We start from the raw sequence: 23317 nt of genomic DNA on the forward strand, positions 1-23317 counted from the left end.
ACACGTTCCTCGCCTGTTGAGACCCCATGCATTTGCTCTCGCCCGTTGGTGGAGATGTTAATTCCAGTGTGTACCTTAGTGGATTATGGTTACTTTCTGATCAATCAGCAATTTCAAAATTTTCCAGCTGACCTATTAGGCCCTCAGAAAGAAAGATGGATTCGATATTCCTTTACAAGCCGGAAGGAAATGCTGTTTAAACCCTTTCGCCTAAGTCTCCCATTGTCCCGACATCAATTTGTAGGTTGCCAGGAAGTCCTGCATGATGGACCACACTTTCAGCCCAGTGATGCTGTGAGGTGGCACCCCAGGCTCCTCATGTTAAAGTCTCCTACGATTATAATTTTGTGATGGTGGTGGGCCGAAAGGAGTGACTCAAGACCATCAAGTAAGTCTCCTACCACCGTCATCATGGCTTTTTTGTGGGTGTTAAGATAGCAATTAACCATTATCAGGTTTTCAGACCAGTGATTGATACAGCTTGAGCTCCCGTGAAGCTAAGATCTGGTGCGATGGCCTTCAATTTGCTTGAGTGCTTAATTAGGATGCCCAAAAAGACTTGAACAGAATGCCGGTGTGAAGATCTCATAGAAACCTGGCAGGGTAGTCCGGTCAAGAGCCCAAGTCTCCTAAAGCCATAGAATATCATTTGTCTCCAGATAGTTCATAGCTTGCCTGCTCCATGAGACTACTGAGATTGTGGTTTTTAGTCTCGGTGGTGGGTGTCAAAGGTGTATCTCGGGGCTAGAAACAGTAGCACAGTCTATTGGTTGGAGGAATCTCCTGCTTCCCCCACCTCCTGTGTGTATCACTTGAGGTGTTGCAGTGTACCTCCCTCTGGTTATGTGAGCATGAGAATGTTAGGGCGCTTGATCCCTCAACCATGTCCCAGCCACGTTTTCCTCCTGTTGTGCCCTTCAGTACACTACGTGAGGTTGTTTGTCTTGGGTGAGACTAACACAACGTACGGATATTTCACTGGTGAGGGTTTATGGAGTTCTATCCCCCATTCTGCGAAGGAGGCTTTTTCCGCCCACACCGCGTCTCTATGGGCATCTCTCACCCATACGGTGGTAATAATTTCACCGCTTGAGTTTAAGATTGGGGGATCAAATCTGACACAAGCAAGGCCCGAAGTTAGATGATTCAATGCAGTAATGTGATTAAACAATCTGAGGAGATTTCCTCTATTACGCGTATACTGGAGGACTTTGGGGGGGGGGGGGGGGGTAACGGTGCATGAAGACCAGCTCTGAATGATCACGCCTTTAAGCTTCTTTTGCAGGCTGGGTGGTGAGCTATGGGGGACCACAATGGACTGAGGGTTTCCCTCTGCTGGTCCATGAGGGTTCAACAGAATTGCAGCTGAGTGAAAGACCTCTAGTATCGCTCCCATGCTGGGGGCTCGTTAATGCAACTCAGGAGATACTATCCGACTGCGTGCCCTAATTCACAACGGGAGCAGTTGCTCACTCACTGCTGGTCTGTGGGGGTACAACTGGGGTGCGGACCACTGGTATTGCCCCCAAAGTTGGAGCTAGATGGTATGTCTAAACAGTTCCTGTCCGACTATGTGCCCTTATCCACGACTACTCTAGAAGCTCCATGGAGCCACACCTGAATGATCCCCTGTGCTCCCTGCATCGTGGGAGTAGCCCGCGGGCCAGCTGCAGCATCACCGAGGTGATCCACGATTGAAGACGCAGTGATTGGGGCCCCAAGTACACCCAGTTAGGACTAGGGCTTCCCTAGTGGGGCTCGTCTCCATGCCCTCCCTGTGTAGTGGAAAAGTAGGCTGCCCTGCTTTGTCAGTGTTATCGCTGAAGAGAAGGTTGTGGACTTTGTAGGCCTAGTGCCCGCGACAGGAATCGGCGCAAAACGCAACGTGGACACCACATTTTTACAGTGAAAACTGACCCTTTTTTAGCAAAGTACCTAGCTGTAGATTTTGAACCCTAGCTCTGCCGGCACCAAGGGAAACCTATCAAACCTAAAAGTTTTTGAAAACTAGAGACCCAGGGGAATCCAGGATGGGATGACTTGTGTGGCTCTCACCAGGTTCTCTTTCCCAGAATCCCTTGCAAACCTCAAACTTTGTCCAAAAAAAATACAAAAAACATTTTCCTCACATTTCTCTGAACGTTCTAGAATCTATGTGGATCCACAAAATTGCACCCACCCCGCATTTCCCAAAGTCTACCGATAAAAATGATACCTCACTCGTGTGGGTGGGTCAAGCACCTGCAACAGGCAAGGGCCCAAAACGTATTGTGGAGATATCAAAATTACCTATCACAAAACGACATGCTTTTGCAAGGGTTTTTTTTCAATTTGCGACTCACATAATATCTTTTGTGAGGTACACCCATTTTTGTAAGCTTAACATGGTTTTATGGGTGCATGCGGCACATTAGGCCCTTTAGAATCACGCCGGGGGGAGCAATATGTATCTATCACCTTTCTTCCTGTATTTTCACTAGTTTTCCATGATTTGGTTCACTAGTTGTTCACGATTCTTTTTCACACGGATCGGGTTATTTTCATTTTGCTCCCCCTTCTGCTGTTTGTTTCTTTTTACTCGATGGTTGGCCCTGTGATGCACTCGTGGCTCTGTAACTGCACAGACCCTCAGCGCGGTGTGTGTATAATAAATGGGACAGATGTGTATGATAATGTATACATATTTTATGGATTTTTTAGACTGGTTCCATTGCCCTTGTCTTGAGGAGGCCCATAAGAAATCAAAGGTTGAAACGCATCGACATCTCTTTGCAGAGGAGTCTCCATCACAAGTGTAACCCAAATAATTTCAAGCACGATAGAGTAAAGGGTAGAAATAAGTTATACCTTATTTGCTTCCTAGACTACCTCCAAGTGTATCACCCATATTTATTGTGTGAACACTGGTTACCATCAAAATATTTTTTGGGGTATTGGCAACGTAGAGTTCTATTTGTAATAGTCCATTATTATTGGTATTTTGTTTTCTTGTTTTTTGTTAAATATATATGTATTTATGAATGTTTTTGTGTTTATGAATTTTAGAATGATTTATGTTCAAAGATCGGTCCCATGGCACGTGCGTTTTGAATTAATTTTGACAAGATACTCCTATAGGACCGAGTACTTTTAGGGTAATTGATTGTGCCCTATGACAAAATAAATAAGAGATTAATTCCTCCGTACCTATCTTCTTTGCATATAACAATGTAAGCAGTACAGCAAAAGCAGAACACAAAATACGGTAAGGCCCATGAAATCCTTTACACGAGGAATAAGCAAAACACATTTGCCCCTCCCAATGTACCTCACCATAAGTGACTAATGGAATTCCACTGCACGACAAGATTAGGGACTAGTCGTCGGGAAAATCTAGTATGGTGGCATAGCTAGCATCACAAAAATCACCCATTGGCTGGGACGATCAAAAGTAGGTTTCAGTATGATCTGCATTTTTTCGCTGCTAATAAGCCCAGGAAACAAAGTTAATAGAGGGTAATAACCAGCTGATCTCACCAAGAAGGCAGCAAACCCAGTCCTTAAACCTCAAGGCGTAAACCCGATCCTTAGGAACCAAGGAGGGAAAATGAGAAGAGCAATGCTCTAAATGACAAACAAGTGCACCTTTGGGATTGTGTAGAAAATCCCAAAACTAATCTGCTCCTGCACTGTATAACCTATTTCCCTAGATGACTAAGAGTACCACTAAGTGACAATCAATCCAGAATCCAATCTAAAAGCTGCGGTTGAACAAGGGATCTGGCTTCACCTGTTCAACTGCAACTTAGAGACTACATTGTCTGATGAATTACAACAGACTTGCCTTCTGACCATCATTGACAATATGTCATTCTGCAGTGCTACCAGCTTTTGGCTGCACCTAAAATGACATGCCCCGAATGGAAAAAGAACACAAAAGCATCCCCAGCACACCCCTCTGTAATACGTTATAAAAGGGGAGGCAGAGAGCAAAACATCTACAGAGGCTGTAGTCAGAGTTGTACTCAAAGGTGCATCTGTCTCAAAATCACAAATGTCTCAAAGCAATGCTTAATTTGCAGCGATTTAAGTGCCAGGGACCTCATCAGGAGGCCACTGCAGCCTACACCACCCCTTGCTCCTGACAGCACTGTCAATGACAGTACCAAACCAGCTACTAACCATCACAGTCCTACAAGTGTGACAATTCAAACTATTTCAGGCCCCCAAATCTAGAAGATTAGTACGGGCGGTCGGTATTAGTCATTTTTAACATATATTCAATTAGTAAATAACTGTTGTGCTTACTCCAAATCAAAAAAAAAAAAAACTGCACACAATGTAGCAGATTGTCGTAAGTGCCAGTGTCGAGCACCGGAAACACCCAGCTCAAATAAGCACGGTCTCAGAGTCTGGAAACCATCGTTTCCAGAACTTATGAAAGCATCAACTCAGCCTCCGAATACTGCCACAGTACTAGAGAGGGGCCATGTGCACTGTCAGTGGACGAAAGCTCAGGTACGGTCAAAACCTCTGACACCGAGCCCAAGCAGTGTCAGTTATTTTCATTATTTTCCCTATAGGGCTCTAAATTGGTCAGGGCAGGTGGGGTGAGGTGGCGTTGGGGGTAAGAGGCATTTTCTTAATATGCAAAAGGAATTAATGGGTACGAGCCTCTATGAGGCCTAGAGACAGAGCAGGGTTACAAGGAAGCAGATTTGGAGTGACATCAATGTGCCTGTCAGCAGAGGTCTACACATCTCGTGTAAAAGAAAAAGAAATGGGATCAAGCAGCAAAAGTGATGCGAGTGAAGGGTGCAAATGAAAGGGGAGGGGACTACAAAACAAAGACTGAAAATGGCCACACTTTAAAGTAGAACGGGTTCACTCCTGAACAATAATAAATTAATCAATAATAGAACTGAACAGAAAGAAATGGATCGTTATGTACCCTATTCTATAGGTCGAGATTTATAGATGACAAACTAGGTTACATCGGATGATCATGTGCGTGTTTTTGTTTCTAGTAAGTTTACTGAATGCCACTAACCAGATTTGATGTGGTTAATGTCCCAATAGATAAAGAATACCTGATCTTTCATGAGGTAACAACAATTTACATCAGTGACCAGCCCACGCCTCCTCCAAACTACCAGTGACTAGTCAGACCATATAACAGCATAGAAAACTAACTGCATACCACCTGTAAAAACTATTTGTTTATGACAGACAATGGATAACCCTGCTTTTGGATATTCCTTGACCTCCCCAAAGGATTTAAAAACATCAATCATCAGACTAGACATCCTAGCAACTTAACAGAATTCAGAGTCATTGTCCGAACATGGATCATTGTCCTTAGGTGTCAGAAACCCCCTCATTTTAGGCATTAAAAATACCCAGTTGACTCCAGTAAAAGCCTAAGGAAATCCATGTCAACTTTTCCCTGAAGCAATCTACAGTCTTCTTTTTTAAAACCGGTTGCTTTATCAGCATGGCATTAATGGCCAAGGCATTATCAATCTGGCAGAAAAGCTAAACCATTCAGGTGGTCAAAACATCACAAGAATCCGTAACACTGCCAGATCCGAAAGCGCCAATTCTTTAGAACAACACAAAGCCACACTTCAGAGACGGTTTGATATTTCAGAGAGGAAGATAAATCTAATCTCCAAAGAGCACCCCATTCAATTCTGCTAAGAAACCACCTACCACTATTTGGCCCAAAAAGGAGAGAAAATTTGCCTACCCAACAATCCAAACATTTCTTTCCTGCTGCTATGTACAGCACTCTATTATTCCTCACCTAGGTTTGCACTAGATAAATTCCCCTTAAATTACTCTTGTATGTATGTTTTATGGGTCAGCATGAAAAATATTATTGTTTTGGAAAGGTACTTGACAGAACATGTGACTCAGTTCTCATCTCACTAAGCAACTCCCAAAAGAATCATGCAACACTGGATGGTTACCTATGTCAAGGAGAGAAAGTGGTATAGAACTAAAACACCAACTTGTTTCACAGAGCATTTTGGCACCACAAGAAAAACCAGTACTAACAAACGGTTCCAAGTGGAATCCTTTACAACTGTTACAATGAATCGTCTAATATGCAAAGAAAATATGAGATACGCGTAGGTGACAAAATAAAAGGAATGTGAAACCACTTTTTCCAAATGTAAAGCTTCAAATTAGTAAAACCTACAATGATTAGAAAATAAATTAGGAAACTGTATTTTAGGTAAACATCTAAAACATACCTCCAAGACAGCTTTTACTATGAATTGAGTGACGTATTCTTTGTTTTGAAATGCCGTCCTATGAAGGAAAGAGAGAGAAGCAAGTCATGATTAACTTTTCAACCAAAGATATTTGTAACATTACCCCAAACAGAGCTAAAAAAAAACACTACATGGTGCTTAGCTTTTGAGATGCTGAAAAACACTGGGTTTCTGCCTTAGATCTACTATTGATCCTATAACTTATTCAATTCAAGCAAACAATTAAACTACCAATTTCTTGGTGTTGCTTCATCACTTTTTTGTGTCAATGTTAGCCCAGCTGCAAGTTTTGTTTGAATGGGATTTCACTTTGTAATCTTTGGAGAATAAAGATTGGCAATTCAATAGAGGTCTACTAATTTAGAACACAAACTGGCAAGCCTTGCCAAGTTTGATTTTGTTTTCTCCTTTTTTGCTTATGGAAAAAGATCTTAAGGTTTAAAAGTTTAGTCTCTTCCAAATTAAAGAACGAGTTGTATAAATTTTTTCCATTGGGCCTTCCAAACTGATGCAGAGGTGCCCAAGATCGAGATAGAAGACTAAGCACAACTGGACACATTTTACAACAAGCATTGGCATACACCAATAGGTCTCGCCTTTGGGACATTATAAGTGTTTAGCCATGCCACAGTTGATGTTGCACCAAGAATATTGCATAATGAAATACTTATAAGGTCCCAAAGGCAAGACCTATTGGCTATGCCAATGGTATCTAAGTGCAGTTTGGTAAAGTGAATGGGCTTATTGTTTTCTGGATGGGTGCACATCCCTTCCTAAACTGTACAATACTCCAACCTTAACTCTTCCCCTTTGTCAGTATTCTCTTTGTACTTCCCATATTTACTATTAAAACATACACTTACATGTGTAGAACCCTTGCAGTCAGGATGCAGAACAGAAAAAGATAGACGAGACAGAGCTCACATATGTTTGTGAATATTGTTTTGTAATACGAATCCTAGCAAGACCAATGCAACCTTCAGTCATTCAAGGTGGGTTAACTAAGAAGCACAAAAAGGAGTAATAGTAACACCTGTTATGTACAGAGTTTACACGTGGCAGAAGTATAGTCAGGACCACTGGAATTATGTGGTAAGGAAGGACTAAATTATGTGGCAGGGTTGACTAACTTATGCGGTAAAAGAGGGAAATTATGCAGCACAATGCAGTATCTTTTTTTTTAAACAAATTTTGTGTCAAGCCACAAATACTCTGCAGAGCCATGAAACCCAGAGAACGTCTGCCACATATATGATACAATAAAAGCATTGATGTTTATGCTTTACAAATTATAAGGCAACATGTAATAACAGAAGAAAAGTATTAAACCCCCACCCCCCATGCCACTGTCAATATACCCTCCCCCCAGCAATTGCAGCTCATCCCTCACAGTGAGAAACAAAATCACAAGGAAATACAGAGGAAGGCCCCGGCCAAGCCGAGCCACTCCCGAACTACATTGTAACATACCATCTTCAGTGCGCGTCCATACCAAGTGAGACGGGTTCCAACGAAAGTCCTCTATAATCAGCCCACCGCTTCCAGATCTTTATGTGCTTACGCGGACATCCCCTGGCCTTAAAAACCGGAAGCTCCAGACCCATATGAAGTCTAAGCCATTCTTCCATGCCGCCAAGGGGGGTAGAGACAGCAGCCTTCCAAAGGCGTGCAATGCCGCGTTTAGCTAGCGTAAAACCCAAAAACATTCGGTGGCGTTTGTAAATGTTGCCTCCAATCCCTTCCATAACATGTAGGAGTGCAAGCCTAGGTGAATAGGGAAGGTCCCATCCCAGAACCTCCGACAGGCATGCCAACACTCATCGCCAGAATCGCACAATCACCCCACACTGTATGAAAAAAAGTTCCATCTTCTTGCCCGCAGCGCGGGTAAAGCGGAGAGGCTATCAGGTCGGCCCTATATAAACGAACACGGGTATAATACACCCAGTGTAAATAGTTGAATTGAATTAAGCGGAGCCGCATAGCGATAGCAGCCTATCTAGGGGAATAGAGAGCCTCTGTCCAGTCTTCGCTTTCCAATGGGCCTAGATCCTCCTTCCAGGATTCCCGGAGTCTACCCAAAGTGGTGGAACTATTAGTCACTAAGGAATGGTATATTGTGGAAATTTTGTGATCCTGGAGATCCCCCATGAATAGTTTGGCTTCAATAGGACTGAAGTCTGGAAGGGACTCCAGTTTAGAAACACTAGGGAGAATAGCGTGGTGGAGCTGCAAATATTTTTAGAATTGGGTCGTGGACATAGTAAAGTCCTGTTGAAGTTGCGCAAAAGATTTGAGAGTCGTACCCTGCATCACATCTCCAAGGGTGGCGATGCCGATGGCATCCCAGTCTCGGAAGTCCGCCAGACCAGCCAGTTGGGGCAGCAATCCATTTGACCACAATGGGGTCTACTTGGTAAGTCTACCCCACCATCCAATTTTGCGCAAGACTTGCCTCTAAACCCGAAAAACCACAGTAGTATTAGAGGGGAGGACCCGACGCATCGGTGCAGAGTAGTGTATGGTATGTAAGGATTGGGTTCCCATGAGAGTCAGCTACAATAAGTAGGCCTGGTCAGTGCGATACTCATACCACCATTCATTCAGGACAAGCAGGTGGGAGGCCAGATAGTAGGACAGGATATCGGACGTGGCCAAGCCACCACAATAGGTAGATTGGTAACACGTGCGTAGAGCCACCCTAGAGGACTTCCCAGTCCACAGGAATAGCCCCAGCACTGAGTTAACCTGGCGAAACCACGACGGAGGGATACAAAAAGGGTAATTTTGTAGTTGATATAATAAACTTGGCAGGGAGACCATCTTGAAAATAGCCGAGCGGCCCGGTAAAGAGAGGGGCATACGGGACCATGTTTTCAATTCATACCGCACCCGCAACCATATCGATTGAATGTTACGTTTCCATGAAGTTTCAGCAGAAGATGACAAAAGAGATATTTCATGCCAAGCGTGGTTGTATGTATCAGAGGCCCAGTGGCCAAGAGCCGGTTGAGGCCCAGAGGTCTCTCCAAAGCCTGCCACCTGCGCATGAATGCGTACCCATGCTGCCAGGGGCTCCATGGCCAGGGCAAAGAGGAACAGACAGCGGGCATCCTTGTGTGGTTCCTCTGCCCATCGAGAACGTTGACGAGACGGATCCTGCAATACGGACTGAGGCTGTAATATTCGTATACAAGAGTCTTAAATAGGATAGAAACCGCGGGCCTAAGTTTAGTCGGTCCAGTAGGGCAAACAAATACGCCCAGCTGAGTGAATCGAATGCCTGATATATGTCAGCGAGGAAGAGGGCTCCTGAGAGACCGAGTCGTTGGATAGTATCGACTGCGACCTGGGCACGACGGATATTATGCCGTGTCGCCCGATGGGGCATAAACCTGGCTTGATCTGGATGAACAACCGAGGTAATATAAGGTACAAGCCTATTGGCCAAGGCCTTGGCCAATATCTTGGCTTCAATGTTGAGCAGCGAAACAGGTCAATATGAGGCATGGCAATCAGGGGGTGGACCAGGTTTATGGAAGACCACTATTTCGGCGTGTCACCAATCCAGTGGCAGACGACCAAGCTGCCTAGCCTCCTCTATAGTGTTTAAAAGATAGGATCCTAACTTATTAGAGTATAGTTTATAGAATTCACAGGGATACCAGTTAGGGCCCGGTGCCTTACCCGACTTTAGGCTGGCAAACGCTACCCCCCCAATTCATCAACCGTAAGCGGACTCTCCAGGCTATCGCGAGCTACATCAGAAAAACGCTGGGGCGGGATGGCATCGAAGAACTGATGAATCTGCATCTCGGATACCTTCTCCCGAGGGGTATATAGCGTTGCATAATATTGCGCAAAGTTTTCAGCAATCGCATGGGGATTGTCCAGGGGTTCGCCACTCAGCCCTACTATAGCGGGGAGGGTTAGGGGACAAACAGCTCCCTGACAGAGATGATGTAGTAATTTACTCCATTTGTCTCCCCATTGAGAGATTCTGCTACGGGTAGCCAGCCACACCAACCTGGCCTCTTTCATCAATAAATCCGCATGGGTTTGGCGCGCAAGGCACAGCTGACGGTGTGCCAGTGCACCGCCTTCCTCTGTGCTCGATCACTCCAAAGCAAGCAGGTGAGCCTCAGATTTCAGTAACTCCTCCTTCCGTGTCCAGCGGGCCGCAGCACAATAAGATATCCACCCCACGTATTGTGGACTTCATGGCCTCCCATAGGGGTTCTGCCGCCTCCACAGATCCAGTATTCATCTCGAAGTATTGATCTATGGCCTTATCCACATGTGTACGATACTGCTCGTCCTGTAGGCTCCAAGTGGAGACGCCATCGGAAAGGTGGGCTTGCCCGGCCGAGTTGCAATGTTAAGGCTACCGGGGAGTGATCAGAAAGGCCCCGCGAGAAACTTTCTACCCCTGTACCCTATGGATGGCACCACTCGGGACAAATTAATAATTCAGGCGGGAGAGGGACTCATGAACAGAGGAAAAATAAGTGTAGCCTCGGTCCAGGCCGTGTAATGCACGCCAGGTATCCATCCACCCCATACCAGTCGCAAGGGAACTCAGTTTAGTGGAGAGGCAGGCCATGGGCAGGCCTCTCTGTCTCTAGCGGTCTCGGGAGACATCCATCACATCATTCCAGCCACCAATAATAGCCACACCAGGGGGGATTTCCTCCCAAAGTGTCAAAAGGCGCTCCACTAAGGTCCAAGACAGGGGGGAGGGGCATAGACAGAGCCTAGTGTCACTTGTTCCCCATAGATGGAGCCCTGTAGTATAATGTACCTGCCCTGTGGATCCACCCATGCTGTGGAGTGTAGATATGGAACCTGTCGGTGGATAAGGATGGCCGCCCCCCTGGAAAAGCCAGAGTGGAAAACCTGTGCAAAACCATAGCGGCTTTGGTACCCAGCAGGTGTGTTTCCTGGAGCATCAGGACATCAGCCTTATCGCGTTTGGCCTGTCGGAGGATAGCGCCCCTTTTGATTTTATCAAGAGCCCCCCGCACATTCCAGCTGATTATGCGAAGACCTACAGTATTAGACAGCCGAACCGCCATAGGAGAAGACATGTACAGGTATCATTGCGGAGGTAATTGAACCATGTGGCGGACCACCAGGACCCGCCTCTATTAGACGGCACATTAAGAATACAATAACATATATAGTGTATAATAGGTAAATGCAATCACTACGTAGAGGAGCAGGATCAATCGTGGTACATATATCAATGATAAAAGAGAAGAGACAGTGCATAAGGAAACCCCGCCAACCCCCCAAATACCACATAACCATTGAAGCATCTGTCGCGGTCAAGACAGCCTGGGGGCCCCAACGGGAGCACTCCGATCATCCTGCCAATGGATCCCAAAGAGCCCATGTGATATTTGAACCCTGTCCCCTGGACCTCAGACGGTCAAACATGGGAGGGGTCCTCTACGGAGCCCCATCAGTCGGGTGATACAACTGTAGAACAAAAGCCCAAAAAGAATTATACGAGAGTCATGTCGGCGATTTAGGCCAGAAATCACTTGTAGCCCGAAGATAGCCACCCAGGCCCTACCCCCAACCCAGGGGAGGCTCACGGACTCACCAACAGCCACCAGAAAGCGGCCACCATTCCTCAAGTAGTAGAAGTCCAAAGTACTCTTGAGGCCAAGTGTCCCGGCCCCGATGACAAAGCTGATCTGCTGACAACACTGTGGGACTGTGAGCGGCGACGAGAGCGGGATCTTCTAGGGGGCCTGTTCTTAGACTTGGGATGCTGACGAGCAGGACCTCCAGTCAATGAGTCAGAATCTGGAGGAGGCAGCGAGTGAGGGTGCAGCTTTACTGTCTCATCAGTCCAGGTGAACACTTCTTCAGGTGACTCGAAAAACCATGTGCGGGACTGGTATACGACCCGTAGGCGGGCCGGGAACAGCAGAGCATAGATAATCTGTAGACTGCGGAGGTGGGCATTGGCCGCCTGGAAGGACTGACGCTGCTGCTGGATCAGTCTGGTGTAGTCCGTGAAGATCAATATCCGAGAATTATTATAATGGAGAGGTTCCTTAAGGCGGGCTTGCTTCAGGATAGTGTCTCTGTGATTGTAATTTAGGAGCTTGGCAATGATTGGGCGCGGTCTAGCCCCCGATGGTGGCTTCTGCAGGAGAGCTCTGTGGGCGCGTTCTATGAAAAAACAGCGAGACATAGCATCCGTTGAGAGCCAGCTGGTCAGCCATGTGGTCAGGAACTGTTCCGTTGCACAGGATTCGCAGCCCTCCGGGAAGCCCACACACCGAAGATTGCATCTCCAAGCCCTTCCTTCTGCGTCCTCGACTCGTGAGGCCAATGGTTTAGAGATAGTTTCCAGGGACAAAACTTTTTTCTGCAAAGCCGCTACTGTGTCTTCCACCTCTGAGACTCTGGCCTCAGCCACCGTGATCCTTTCAGACGCATTTCATAAGTCCTGGCGCAGAAGCATGACCTCAGAGCCCACCTCTCCTATCTTGGTCTCAAGAGTTGTCCTGCTCTGTGTGATAGCAGCCATAAGAGCTGAGTTATGCGGAACCCCACCCTGAGCACCCCCGGGGTTAGGCGCAGAGGCCCCGGGCACCGTGAAGCGATCGTCATATTGTGCTTTGCCACCGCTCCATGGGGTTTGTCGCTGGTCATGGTGTCGGCGGGGCCACCGGGCAAATAGAGGGAGAGGATCTGGGCAAGGTTGAATACGTGGCCAACAGACAATGGACGACCAGCCGCACACCCAAGGCAGATGAGAGTTGGTCTGGCAAGACCTCTGTGATACTGGACCCGAGTGGAGGCCGTCTAAACCTCAGCCCCACCGGGCACACACCCGTCTGCAACCTCCTATCTCTAGGAAGCGCCCAGGCATACACCGGCAGAACTAGACCAGAGCAGCCAGAAAGAAGAAAGAGTCAGGAGTACCTCCCGGAAGCACTGCTGTCGCCGCACACCACCTCACCAGAGCAGGGCACCCCTCTGGACACTGCAGGCCGCAGATCATCAAATCACCAAGCTGGCGGCCCAGGCACAGTGAGGACTGAGGGCAAAGGAATGTAATGAAGAGCAGGGCATACCCCCGCAGCCCACAGCTGCGGCCTCACCGTCCGCCGTGTAGAAGTCGGTGGGTCACCCAGTATCTGCCACGGGACTCATTCTCTCCCCCCTCCACCCCCCCCCGTGGCCCGAAATGACGACAGATGGAGACTCAGGGGGGAGGCGCCGGGATCGTGTGAATCAGGAATACCACCGAGGATACTCCAGCACAAGAAAGTCCACTATGGCCGTGAGGCAGAGGTGGCCCGATATCCGCACAGGAGGCCCTTAAATTGGGCCCTCCGCATGCGGTGGGCAAGATCATGCAGCAGGCACGCAGAGCCCAGCCGGCGCGATCCACTGCACGCTGCGGCCGCAAACGTAGCAGACCCAGGCGCCCCCACCGCCGATGATGCAGGGTCCAGGAGGCGGCGAACTGCGGCAAGGAAGCACGCCAATCTGTGCAGACCCAAGCGCCCCCAGCGCCAACGACGTAGGGGCCAGCAGGAGGCAAAGCACAGTCCTGATGTTCGGCGATCCGTGTGGGCTCTGACCTCTATGAGAACAGCCACTCCGCTCCGCAGAAGAGAGTGGCTAAGGCAATGTCCAGGTTGCTGGCACCCAGTCGCCGGCGTCAGCCCACAACGGGCCGCAATCAACAGGCCCACCCTGGCAGGAGAAGCCAGGGCCTGGCGTAGAAGCTGGCCAGACGTGTGCCCAGAGGACTTCATGGGAGCCCCGCCCCCTCAGGCACAGCCCCGTCGGACGCGCGTCCACCCTAGGCGAGCGCCGTGGAGATGTCGTTGCGGTCACCAGGGGTTCAGGGGGCTCCGCAGAAGTCTCGTAGGAAGGTGCAGACCGATGGGGCAGGATAAATGTAGGATAATACAGACGGGCTCACCGGACATCGCCTAAGTCGCGGCTGCCATGTTAGCTTGCTAGGCCATGCCCCCAGCATCTTTTTTTTATGGTATAACAACCAAATACAGAAATAAGTAATTGAAAGCTGACCAATTAACCTTTGAGAAAGGACTTCCACTGCGCACAAATATGGGCCACGTTTTTAGTAACTTTTGATCCATTTTAGCAGGAAACACTTTTTTTTTTGCAAAAACTGCACAATATGCAACAGATGGATTGTGAGGCAAATACTTCAAAATCACACATATGCTATAAAAAAAGCAACGGCCCCGGAATCGCATCATTCCAGTGGCCCTGTATACAGTGCTGAAAAAACAGCGAAAGTGTAATATTAGATATTATCACCGATCTGTACATAAATTATTACATTTGTATCATGAACATATGAAGTGGGCTCATACTTCTCTCACTGCCTGCTTTTTTTTCTCATTCTGGTAATGGTGTGTTTATTGCGTAGGCGAGACCTAAAAAGGAGAACACACAGCAAGTGCTTCACTTATCAACACACCCTTGCTTTTTTCATATAATGCATTAGTGATGATGAAAGTAGCCAATACAAGCAGAAAGCCTGTATTTCTTGTTTGAGAGTATAAAGATAAAAATATCACTAAAATGAAGAACACCATGTGCATTACTTCTTGCTTATCAAAAGAAAAACTTAATGGGCTTCATCATTCGTAACCAACCATGAACACATAGCTTAACATCGGTACGATCTCAGTGTACTATTACTTAAGAGGTAGAACAACATATTAGAGAGGAAAGGTTGTGAAGGGATTATCTTAAAGCAAGCAATAAAATTATGGCGCTCATGAAGAAACAAGCATTGTTTGTAGAAAGAAGAGTGCTTTTAATGCACAAAATGCAATGGTGTTAACAAGAATATTTCACTGAGTCTAGAAATATGTCCTTATTATGGAACATTATGAAATCTGGAAAACATTTCATGGGTTCATGTGGAATAGGTGTTTCCAAATGAATATGTGGATCTTCATGCTGTCAGTTGCTTAAGAAGCATTTTATTAATGAAGGGTAAGCTCAATCAGAACATGCCAATCGGAATCCACTGTTAGCTGCACCTGGAGAAGAAAAGCTCCAACTATCTCACCCTTTTATAGATAGATATACGTTTAACAAAGTAAAGGTGTTTTTTACTAAAAAGCTACATTCTTATCTACATTAGTACTTTTTCACTACTTTCTCGAAGCACACATACATACACAGGCATGTATACACATACATACACATGCACGAATTAGATGTAGGATTGAAACAGCACCAATGGTTGAACACTATTTAACAAAGGAACATATGCCCTCCGACATGAAATGGTTTGTACTGGAAACTGTAAAAATGAATAAACGCAGGCTGAATGTAGATAGTTTGCTTACATTAAAGGAAAACGGGTGGATTTGGTCAGCTAAAACAGTGGAAAGGGGATTAAATTCCTTTGTGGAATGGCAAACCTTGTCAACCTTATAATTGTGACACCTACTTATGCTTGTTATGAAAGATCATATTGTATGTACGCTATATGATTTAGCAAACTGAAAACACACATGTACAGTAGATACCGCAGTGGTGGTCTTTGCCCCCACCATTATACTGTAGTAGTAACTGATACAGTTCCAAGATGGCCGACAAAATACTTAATGTTGGTTCTTTACTTATTATACTTAGGATTGCAACACCATGTAAATGTAGCACACGTAATATTTGGAATAGCTACATTTAACAGTATCATACTGCCTGTTTGGTTCCTTTAATTTTAACTTAATTTTAACTGGATTACGAATAGGAAGGTTTCTGCCTATTTGAATTAATACCACTCAAAGATGGCCGATTCGTTTTTCCGCATCGAGACCGGTATGCCGCTGGATTTATAATCCCTGAGCCAGTGTGCATTCGGGGCTCGACTGACTGAGAGTGAGACGCAGAATTCATAGCTGCTAGATTCAGACGTTAAAAAGTAAGTGAATATCGCTTTGGTTTAGGCCACTGGTATATATTCAGACGGGTCTAGTAGAATCAGTGACTGATAGTTTTTCATTGTTGTCTTCCTAGACTATTACGGGAGAGACGAGTTTTGCCGTCTTGTCGGCAAGTAACTGCCAGTATGTTTTAGTAGGTTTTTTTCTACAATACGCTATTCACATAGGATTTCAAGGTGTGATTAGTAACTGTGGTCTCTCTGGGTTCTTTGAAACCAGTATTTTGTTTACCACAGAACGCTGCATATACGCTGTTAAATTCCTAGAACAGGCTGAATTTCCGATTTCTCATTGCAGTGAGTTTTGAGTCTTTTGTTACCATACATTTGGTGGTTATGTTTTGCACTATTTACGGGAGACTCGTCTGGTGTGGTGCAGAGGTGTCGGGTTCTTTCAAATTGCCACTTCTTTCAAATTGCCACCACATTTTGGGTGGTTGGAACAGATCACACCTGTTTTCCTTTCGTGTATAATCAATACAAATTTATGAACTCAAATATGTTAACAAAATGTATGTATATATTTTAATAGATTCATGGTGCAACTTCGGTCCTGAGGATGGTCTCTGTGATTGTTCTTTAAGAGTGAGACCGAAACGTCGACGCTGCGACATTTTTCTTACACAATTAATAGGCATTTGTAGCCTAAAAAAATCCTTCTACTTTGTATGGATTAAGTTCAATATATGGCCAAATATGTGGTTGGCTTTGTTTGGTTTGTAAGAAATGTCATTGACTACTGCTAATGAGATTCTAAAGAAGACAGTAGTTTTATGTTGCCGTACATGAAATGTAAAGTGTATTGTTTCACTACTTTAAAAATTGAAAATACAAATTTATTTTTGTTAAAAAACTAAAAATGAACTTGGGTCATTTTTTTGAAAATTGCACTTTGTGAGTTTTCTCTTCTCTTTTTTTGAGTTCAAGGAAATTAAGATCACTGTTGTGACTATCTAATTAATTAATTTCTACTGAATAAATCCTCAAGGTATCTATTGTTACTTAACTGATCTACCCAATTCCTTGGGGAATACTGGGTTGCCCTATTGGGATTACCTGTTTTTGTATTGGTCACCCAGAGTGGGACGGGTATGCCCAGACGTGGGTCCCGTGCTCTCCATGCCACTGGAGTCAAGCTATCCTGGCTGATGAGGTGAAAACCCTAAACCGGTACGAAGAGGCTTGTTTCCAGTCCAGGGAGGACCTGGCCTGGCAGTTCAGGCTGGACTGTTACCACTGGGCACAGGGTCAAGACTGATTTGCAAATGGCTGGGTTCAAACTGGAAAGGGCATGGTGAGCAAAAAAACGATGGATTTGGGCCTAGATCTCTGTACTGGGGTGAATGTAGGACGTTGTTCTAAATTCTGTCCATCAATTGTTTTTACACATACATACACATATACATATATACACATACACACATACATGTTATGTTAGCGGAATTTATAAAGCGCATTACTGCCCAACGGCGTCTAAACGCTAATCCCTTCCGGTTTCAGCTTGTTATAGGATTGCCAGAACTACCAAGTTCTGAACAGCCAGGTCTTCACCGCTTTCCTGAAAGTGAGGAGGCCAGGTGGTGTTTTTATGCAGAGAGGCAGTTTATTCCATGCTTTGGATGCTTCTAATAATGCTCTTTCCACCCCATCGTAGTTGTATAAATCTTCGAAGTACTAGTAACTTAGCATTTACCGACCGAAGATTTGATAGGGCGATATCGTTTGAAGCTCTGGTTCAGAAAGTCGGGACCAAGATCATGCAGTGCTTTATAGACTAAACACAATACCTTAAAAGGTAATTCTCGGTTTGATCGGAAGCCAATGTAGATTATTTAGATCTGGAGAAACTGAGCAGAATTTGGGGATTTTTTGCAGCAGTCTTGCAGCAGTGTTTTGCAGTGCCTGAAGTTTATTTATGTTGTACTTGTGAGTAGTCATAGGCAGATACCGCAACAGCCGCCTCAACTTCTACGCCCCCAAACGCCAGCTTCGATCGACTGGCCACGCCCTCGCCGCCGTCCCCCGCATCCGAAGAGCCACAACAGGGGGACGGTCCTTCTCCTTCCTTGCCGCCAAGACATGGAACTCCCTCCCGACCCACCTCCGCCTGACCCAGGACCGCCTTCAGGAAGCAACTCAAGACCTGGCTGTTCGAGCAGTAGCGGACCCCCCCTCCCCCAGCGCCTTGAGACCCTCTGGGTGAGTAGCGCGCTATATAAATGCTTTGATTGATTGACTGTTACAATAGTCTATTTTGGATAGGATAAGTGGGGAAACTAACATCTTTTGCAGTTTGTTAGGTATGAAAGGTAGAATCTTTATTATTCTGAGGGTATTAAAAAGTAGATTAGGTAAGCTTAATTACCTAATCTCTAAAATTAAGTTTATCAATGATCACTGCCAGGTTAGAAGCCTTTTCCACTGGGAGTGGAATAGGACTGATAGCAGTTGGCCAGACTGATGGGCCCCAGAAAGAGGATCGCGGTCCGAAACGTAGAACGTCTGTTTTTTCTGCATTCAGTTTAAAGCAATTACTGTCCATCCAGTCATCCACAACCAGCATGCAGTCATAACATTTTCTTCCTATGCTGGCATCAATTTTCCCAATGGATACAACAATTTAAGTGTCATCGGCGTAGGATGTAATGGAAAAACCGAAACTTAAGAGATTTGCTAATGGGCTGACAAATATTAAACAGGGTAGGGATTAGTGAAGATCAATGCGGGACTACGCATGGAAGTGAAAAAGAATGGGAGGTAGTGCTCCAGCTTTACTACTTGCTCTTGATCCATTAAATAAGATCTTATCAGATCCCAAGCCAGGCCTATAACCTCACACGTTGCCAGATGCCCTAGTAATAACTCATGACCGACAGTGTCAAAAGTTGGACAAGAGCTGCCCTTTTTCCTTGATCCAGAACCTGCCAGATCTCTGTTGCCTTTAGCAGCGTTGTCTCTGTGCTGTGACCTTTTCGGAAAACCAAATTGAGTTGTGTCCAAACATTTGTCATCCTCAATAAAAGTCACCAGTTGATCGTTCAGGAATTTTTCTGCTATTTTGGCTGGTAGTGGAAGACGAGAGATTGGACGATAGTTGGTTCAGTCTTTCTTATGAATTGAAGTATCAAGGCTGCTTTCTTCCAAATATTTGGAAAGATGCCCGTTTCACACATTGCTTGATAGATGGGCGTTAGTTTAGACGCTATCACTTCTGCTGCCAATTTTGTTGTTTGGCAGGCAGGGGTCATATGGGGAACCAGAGGTGGAGATTTCCAATAAATTTCTGATGTCCTCGTTTGATGGGGCAGTGAATTCTGTGAGGAGTTTGGTTGGCTCCGGCGGTAATTTACCGTATTGGTAGAAAATATAGAGGATGCTGGTTTCAAATTGGAATTTTTTTTATAAATTGTTTCAACTTTTTCTAAAAATAACTTTGCCAGAGAATCACAGAGATCGATTAGCCATTGAGATTTTTTATTGCAATCATTTGTTAGTTCTGTGACTGTCCGAAAAAGTTCAGTTGAGTTTTTAGCTTCCTCAATCTTCTTCGTAAAATATGATGCTTTAGATTTCAGGATAAGATCTTTGTAAATGGCTATAAGTTGCTTATATTTTTCCATCTCTTCCTCATTGTAAGCCATTCTCCATCTTCTTTCCTATTTTCTACAGTTTTGCTTACATTTCCTAAGTTCTGATGAGAACCATGGGGCAGGCGGATGTCATCATTTTATTTTAACCATTTTGGCAGGTGCGACCTGATCTGATGCAGTTTCCAGCCATTTACTATATTGTTCGGCTGCAACCTCATCATTTGCCAGATTTAGGGGTAAATTCTCCAGTACTTCATTTAAATGGTCTGACTGCACATTCTGCCAGGCCCACGAGAGGAAAGTGGGTGGTAATTTCTTTATATTATACAAATACATACACATATACATACACACATGTATACACATATATACACATACACAAATATATACACATACACAAATATATACACATATACCAAATGGTTTGCAAATGTCATCAGAACCCATAAATGGTAGTATAGGACCAGATTACATATGCTGGTTTATAGAGCACAGAAACAAATGGCTTTTGGTGCTTTCGAAGAAAAACAAACAAAACCTAACTCTTACAGGTAACTGAAGAGGAAGGAGAATATTTATTTAGTAGGTCGACACGGCCCCGCCCACACAAAGCTCCCGCGGCGGAATTTGCACCGCGGTTAAGGAGTTAAAAAGTGTGTCCCTGAACAGTCTGAGGAAGAGAGTTCCACAGTTTGCCAGCAAATGTGGAGCAAGTCCAAGCTCCCTATGTGGCCGTTGTGGGCCTTGAGATGGCAAGCAAAAGTTGGTTTGTAGATCTGATAGAACACAGGCTGATAAAGGTACATTTTCGAAACTGACAGGAGGGTGATCGGAGGTATAAGGCTTTGCAAACTATTGTTAGGAATGTAAAAGTTTCCAGACATCAAATAGGTATCCTGTGCGGGGTCCTGCAAGAGGAGCGATCTTCCATTTGTTCTTGTAAGAACCTATGTGGCTGCATTTTGGATGAGCTCTAGTCTATTTAAGACTGGTGATTCAAGAGAAATTGAGTTTACTCAGACCACAACCAGACCCAACTGAATGGTACACTCGCCAATGAAATATGCAAAGAGGAGTCAATAAGAGGGAGAATCTTCTTTAGGCGATGAGGGTGGTGTGAAACAGGTGAGCACCACATATATGAATTGAGCTTCTAAAGACAGTGTACTGCCTAAGTGAATTCCCAGATGATGCATCATAAGAGAAGGAGCTGGGAATGGCCATTATATTGAGCCAAGTGGTTTTTACCCTTACAGTGATTCCCTGAGGCAGACATCAAGTAGTATTTCGGATTTGTCAGAGTTCATCTTAAGGAGACTGTTGGCCATCTGCAAATTAACCTTGGAGACAGCCTCAGCTAAAGGCCTCTGTCTTTGCATCTAGAAAGCTCAAAACATGGAAAATAAGCTGAATATTATCAGCAAGCATGTGAAAGCCGACATCCCACATTCCCACTTGAACACAATGAGCAAGGGGCTAAATGTACATATTAAACAGAAGGGGGACAAAATGATCCCCTTGCAGAACCCCACAGCCTATGTACTTTGCCTCTAGCAAATACAGGGAGGGGGAATAACCGCCTGCGATACCTCTGAAATGAACAACTTAAACCACTTTATGACCATACAAGTGATAGCAGCTCCTTCAAAGTTCCTAAACTAGAGGTTATAGTCAAGTGAATTTAATTCAGCAGACAGGTCTAGTGGACTAACATGTCAACTTTTCTGTATACATGAGCAGGCAAAGGTCATGAAGGGCTGATCTGTTAATCCAGCTCAGTACTGTGTCCGGGACAACAAATGGCTTGTCACCCGGTCATTTATAGTTCTGCAAAAGTCCTACTGCTGATGCAGGGCAAATTTGTCTTGAAGGTTGCCCGGAGAAGAAGTCGTGAAATAAGCCTAGGCTGCTCATGTCATCGACACCAAGCAAATGATTCCGTAGCAGAGTGTCCCTCTACAGATGCTTTCCAGGGGCATGCAAGAACACTATGCCTTAAAAGCTATTGAATATGGTAAGAAAGACTTCTATAAGTAGTGGCTTTAAAAGTATCGCTGGTACACAATTTAGGGAGGCTGATAGGCGTGTGTTACTATTACTTGCAAGAGTTCCTTCAGTAACTTGTGAAAGAAAAAGAAAGTCTAGGCCTATCCAAACCTACAGAGTGGGTTTGAATGGGAAGAGCATGGGTCATTAATGATGGTGTTCCGAAGAGAGAGCAATATTGTAATAAAGCTTCGGTTGGTAGTATTTCAAATTTATGGCATAGAATGTTGATGTTCAGAGACAATGCGAAAGACTTCTTTGGAAACGTTGGTAAGATTAAGGACATTTTTCTAGCTTTAATTTTAGCTTTATATAAAAAAACAAAAACATTTTTAAAGTCTCCTTATCTGATGCATCATAGTCCTGCCTCCATTTTCTTTCATCTCTAAACTTCTAATTTTAGGTCGTAACTCAAGTGAAAAACCAAGATTGTTTCTACTTCGAGTGTAAGAAGATTCATGTTCTCCAACTGGCAAGTTTCTATCCAGGAAAGTTAGCAGTTATTTTTATTTTGGGGCGGTTGGATTGAATAAGGTACAAACGAACAAGTTACTTACCTTCGGTAATGCTTTTTCTGGTGGATACAGTATCTGCCTGTGGATTCCTCACCTTTTGAATTACCCCCACGGAAACATTTCTCCATAGCTCTCCAACGTCGATGAAGACGTACTAATGGAACGGCTCCGCTTATGCTCCATGCGACGTCATTGGAGCCATAAGAAGACCTTGTCAGCGTGCTGACGTCAGTTACACCCATTTTTACTGTGCCATTGAGGAGAACAGGTGAACCGCCAACATTTTCACAAGTATACATAGTATACAAAACCAATTAAAGCTGGAAATTCTTAAATTTAGAAATTTCCTAGTGACAAGTATCACATTATTTCAACAAAATACATAAATGACATGTCAATCATTTTTCAGTATAAGCAGGCAACGAGGAGGCAGTTGGGTCAGTGAAGGTAAGTAACATGTTCTTCTGATGGATACATCTGCCTGTGGATTCCTCCCCTTCTGAATTGAATCCACAAGCAGTTCCGCTCCTAGCGGAGGCTGCCTGCCTAACTATACCAAAAAATCTTGCAGCACAGAACGTGCAAAATGGCCGTCCCACCTCACCTCAGAGTCTAAGCAATAGTGCTTCACAAAAGTGTGGAGGGAGGCCCAAGTTGCCGACTTGCGGATGTCTACAATAAGGACACCTCTAGCTAAAGCCGAAAGAGAAGACTTAGCTCTGGAATAATGAGCTCGAATACCTTCAGGAGGCTCCTTCTTTGCCAAGGAGTAGCAGATCTTGATACAGAGGATGAGCCACCTGGACAGAGTTCTTTTGTGAACAGCCTTGCCTTTCATTCTGCCTACATATCCGATGGAACGTTGGTCATCCAACCTGAAGTCCTTAGTTCTGCCCAGGTAGAAGCTGCCCGCCCAGAAATATTGTCTTAATTGCCAAG

At 44.9% G+C, this 23317-nt stretch overlaps 1 protein-coding gene across 5 annotated transcripts in view; it reads right to left on the reverse strand.

The window, feature by feature from the left end:
• RAB14 (RAB14, member RAS oncogene family) overlaps window positions 1–23317 on the reverse strand; it is a 254427-nt gene that overhangs the window by 166982 nt on the left and 64128 nt on the right. For 4 of the 5 annotated variants that reach the window (XM_085613605.1, XM_085613611.1, XM_085613619.1 and 1 more), the window contains one exon: window positions 6240–6297. The gene's annotated coding sequence lies outside the window, so the exon portion shown is untranslated. Of the gene's footprint in view, window positions 1–6239; window positions 6298–14638; window positions 14703–23317 lie in introns of those variants that run through there. The other variant, XM_085613628.1, reaches the window with a different exon arrangement.

The sequence above is a fragment of the Triturus cristatus genome, chromosome 1_2, assembly GCF_964204655.1.
Source record: "Triturus cristatus chromosome 1_2, aTriCri1.1, whole genome shotgun sequence".
NCBI classification, from domain to species: domain Eukaryota; kingdom Metazoa; phylum Chordata; class Amphibia; order Caudata; family Salamandridae; genus Triturus; species Triturus cristatus.